This window comes from Pan paniscus, chromosome 1, assembly GCF_029289425.2.
Source record: "Pan paniscus chromosome 1, NHGRI_mPanPan1-v2.0_pri, whole genome shotgun sequence".
In the NCBI taxonomy this organism is placed as follows: Eukaryota; Metazoa; Chordata; class Mammalia; order Primates; family Hominidae; genus Pan; species Pan paniscus.
The window spans coordinates 78,070,186-78,074,984 of record NC_073249.2 but is presented as its reverse complement, the minus strand read 5'-3'; the positions used below and the strand labels follow the sequence as shown (position 1 = coordinate 78,074,984).

Here is a 4,799-nt window from a genome sequence, read left to right as displayed (position 1 = left end):
TCATTCTCCCCTCTCTCCAGCCCCTGCCAACCACCATTCTATTTTGACTACTGAATTTGACTACTCTAGATACCTCATAGAAGTGGAATCGTAAAATATTTGTCCTTTTGTGACTGGCGTATTCTACTTTATATAATATCCTCAAAATTCATCCATCTTTTAGAATTGTCAGAATTCCCTTCCTTTTTAAAGCTGTGTAATATTCCATTGTATGTACATTCCACATTTTGCTATCCATTCATCTGTCAGTGGACACTGGGTTGCTTCTACTCCTTGGTTATTGTGAATGGTGCTGCTATGAACATGAGTATAGAAGTATCTGTTCGAGCCTCTGCTTTCAATTATTTTGGGTATATACCCAGAGTGGAATTGCAGGATCATATGGTACTTCTATTTTTAGTTTTTTGAGCAACTGTCACACTGTTTTCTCTAAAGTCTGTACCAATTTACATTCCCAACAACAGTGCACAAGGGTTCCAATTTTCCCACATCCTCGCCAACACTTATGTTCTGTTTTTTTTTTATAGTATCCATTCTAATAAGTGTGAGGTGGTTCCCTTCCCTTCCCCTCCCCCTCCCCTCCCCCTACCCTCCCCTCCCCCTCCCCTCCCTTTCCTTTCTTTTCCTTTCCTTTCCTTTCCTTTCCTTTCCTTTCCTTTCTTTTTGACAGTCTTACTCTGTTGCCCAGGCTGGCGTGATCTTGGCTCACTGCAAACTCCACTTCCTGGGTTCAAGCCTCAGCCTCATGAGTAGCCGATTCTCCTGCCTTGGCCTCATGAGTAGCTGGGACTACAGGGGCGTACCCCTACACCTGGCTAATTTTTGTATTTTTAGTAGAGATGGGGTTTCTCCATGTTGGCAAGGCTGGTCTCCATCTCCTGACCTCAAGTGATCAGCCTGTCTCAGCCTCTCAAAGTGCTGGGATTACAGGCATGAGTCACCATGCCCGGCATGAGGTAGTATTTCATTGTGATTTTGATTTCCCTAATAATTATTGATGTTGACCCTATTATGCTTTGTAATTAATAAAAATATTTTTAAAGGAAAATGTCTTATATATTGGTACTTTAACATCATTTTTTCCATGCTCTTTTTTTCTCACTGCCTCTTTGATCAGGTCTTTATTCAAAAGAAGCTGTCCAAAATGATTTGACCTTTATGGAATAATCAAATTTAAGAGTTTATGCAGCAGGCTTCTTTCCTCTGTAGTAGGTTTCTTTTCTGCTGGCTTCTTTTCAGGGACTGGTTTCTTGGTAGCTGCTGCCTTTTTTCCCACCAGAGGTTTCTTCTGCTTCTTAAAACCAACAGCAATCTTCTTTCCTTTCTTACCTACCACAGGCTTCTTGCCTGCAACCGCCTTCTCATCCGATTTGGCTTCTAGTGCTTCAGCTGCTGCTGCTGCCTTATCCACCCAGAGCTTGTGATTCCTGGCCTGGCGAAGAATGGTGTTCTGACACATGCATGGTCTTTGCATGTAGGTTTAGCTTCAACATGATTCTCAGGTTTTTCAGTGGGTTCTTCTTTAGGACTCTGCGATGAATCTTGTTGCGTGGTGCTCAAAGGGCTCTTTGGATCTCTGGGCTTTTCAAGATTCTGCTAAGATCTGTATTGATCATCTTGTGGATGGGAAGATTGTAGTTACTCTTGAGAGAAGCAGCTTTACGCCAAGTGCCATTAAATTCATCTAACTTCTGGAAAGCACTTTTGGTCCAAATGCAGAAAAGTCCCACATGCCCACCAGGAGCAAGCTTCAAAATGTTCAGTTTGCTTACATTAAGCAGAGTAATTCCAGGGATGTTTCTGAAGGCCTTGATGATACCATTATCCTCATTATAGATGATGTAGGGGCCTGTGCACTGGATACAATGACGGTTTCTCATTTTGCCCTTGCCAGCTCTCATTCGCTGAGAGGCATAGTCCTTTTTGATATCATTCCAGGCTTTAAATTTCTTAAGAAGCGAAACAGCCTCCTTGGTCTTCTTGTACCCTTCAACTTTATCTTCGACTACCAAAGGAAGTTCAGGAACTTCCTCAATACGATGACCTTTAGACATGACCAGTGCTGGTAAGGCTGAGGCAGCCAGGGCAGAACAGATGGCATATCATTTTTGGGTTGTGTTCACTCTATGATCCTAACGGCATCAGGTTTTGGTTGGTGCCAACATTCGGCCTCCACAACACGTTTCCAGAAGCACCCTGGCCAGAATGGTGAGTCCCATAACACCTTGAACTCTGGGAATTTGAGCCACAGCTCTGCCGGTACCCCAAGACTCAGCACTGGTCTGACGACCTGCTAATTCACTGACAGCATAGGGCTGTCTGTTGTTTTTGTGCAAGTTGGTGTGAACAAAGTTCACAATATCTGGTCGAATAGGAGCCTTGAATACAGCAGGCAAAGTGACATTTTTGCCAGATGCCTCCCCACTTTCAGAGTACACCGATATTAGTAGGCGAGCACATGCCATGGTGGAGAGGAGAGAGCCACGCTCCTCTCACCACGGCTGTTGCCACAGGCAAAGTTCTCTGTGCTTTTAAAAATGTGCCCCACATTTTAATTTTGCGTTGGGTCCTGGAAATTATGTAGCCAGCCTTACATATGGGAAAGAAGGTTAATGAAAAAATGGACTGGGTAGTAACTTAATAATCTGAGTGTATGATACTTGTTTATCACCTGTTTCCCATCTCTATTGACTCAGTGAAAGTCTGAGAGATTTATTTAGAAAGGAAAACTGCCTTAGTGTCTGCAGCTTGCTGTAAAGAATCTGATCACTTGTTCCACTTTGGATTACAGCCTCGCCTCTGTCACACATCACCTGTGTAAGTGCCGGGCAAATCATTAAACCTCTCTCTTGAGCCTTGATTCCAGAGGGGTTATGGGTCTGGTGGCCAGGCAGGTAGTAGAGGGCAGATCCTGAGATGGGCCAGCATCCTCCCAGAAGTTACTTGCCTTGTTTTGAGGCTACTGAATAGCTTTCAAGCAAGCAAGAGTGAAGGGGGAAATGGGGTTTTATGTTTCAACAAGGGGGACTGGGCCACTTCTGCAGGTCCAGGGAGTTCTGGGGAATCTGAGCATTCAAGATCCTCAAGTGGGCTGAGTGCAGTGACTCATGTCTGTAATCTCAGCACTTTGGGAAGCCGAGGCAGAAGGATTGTTTGAGCCCAGGAGTTTGAGATCAGCCTAAGTAACATAGCAAGACCTCATCTCAATAAAAAACAAAACAATTAGCCAGGCATGGTGGCGTGTGCCTGTAGACCTGACTACTCAGGAGGCTGAGGCAGGAGGATTGCTTGAACACAGGATGTTGAGGCTGCAGTGAGCTGTGATGGTGCCACTGCATTCCAGCCTAGGCAACAGAGTGAAATCCTGTCTCAAAAAAAAAAAGGAAAAGAAAGACCCTCAGGGGCGACTACCCAGATATCCCATCCCAAGTCTCTAGGCCCTGTTCTTTCCCTAACAAGATCCTGACTTTGGCATAGGAAACTTGCTGAGGCTGAAAATTCATCCTTCTTTGAAATTCTGCCACCTTAAAATTAATTCTGGGCCTGGTCTTCAACTCTCTCTGCTCTTCAGCTTCAGGAAATAAAGGTCTCTTTAAATACTCTCAATTAGAGAATTAGAGATCTCTGATTCTCATATCTTGCTTTAAATTCACAATTGATTGCCCTGCATCTGTCACATCTGTCGTTTTCTTTTTTTCCAAGCTAAGAATGGAGTTTAGCAGCAGCCGCTCCATGTCAAAATCCTTAAAATGACCGTATCTCCTGTTCCTCTCAAATGCCAGAGATGGCATGACTTTCACATTCCCCTCTACTTGTATCCCTCTCACTTTTAGAGGTGAACATTTTAGCAATGAATGGCACTGCTACTGCATGTCAGAGACTACTGATATCAGTACTTACCCCACCTACCACCAGTGATGTGATCCTTATTGCTGTCTCTTCAGTGGGTGATCTAATTCCAGAATCCCATCCTTAGAACCTGTTTTCTGGGACCAATACTGGTACTAACCCTCTTCAGTTGGGCTCTTTAGAAACAGTTGGCTACAGGGATTCAGGTACATGTGATTTATTGAAGGAGTGTTCAACTATCTAAGAGACTAAGAGATGCAAGACAATGAAGGGAAAAGGCCAAGCAAAAATGGTCTCAGGTAAAGTCTAGCCTTGGCCAGATTCAAGGGTGTGTGTGGCATCTGAAGCATATATCACAACATGGAGTTGTCCCACCTTCAGATAAGGGGTTCAGCCTTTTTGACCCCAATATCAGTCTACCATTGGCTCCAAGGTACCCCCAGGAATGGGACATAATTCAGAGGTGAGGTGGCTCCCAATGGCTGACAGCAGTTCTCCAGAGAAGGGGGCAAATGTGAGCCATTGGCAGCCAATGTTAACAACATCCACAATAATAGCTGGGGAATGGAATCTGGGCAACAGATGCACTTTCTACCCTCCTTTCAGGATGGTGACCGGTGTGGCTTACACCGCTAGGATTCCTTGCCCTTTGTTTTTCAATGGGGTTCAAAAATAGGGGAGTCTGGCTGGGCGTGGTGGCTCATGCCTGTAATCCCAGCACTTTGGGAGGCCGAGGTGGGATCACTTGAGGTCAAGAGTTTGAGACCGGGCTGGCCAGCCAATATGGTGAAACCCCATCTCTACTAAAAATACAAAAATTAGCCTGGTGTGGTAGCACGTGCCTGTAATTCCAGCTACTCAGGAGGCTGAGGTGGGAGAATCGCTTGAACCTGGGAGGCAGAGTTTGCAGTGAGCCAAGATTGCACCACTGCACTCCAGCCTGAGCGACA

At 45.0% G+C, this 4,799-nt stretch overlaps 1 pseudogene; it reads right to left on the bottom strand.

Annotated features, from left to right (window-relative positions):
• Positions 1-238: 238 nt before the first annotated feature.
• Positions 239-2,490, bottom strand: LOC100969096 (large ribosomal subunit protein uL4-like; annotated as a pseudogene).
• Positions 2,491-4,799: the final 2,309 nt, after the last annotated feature.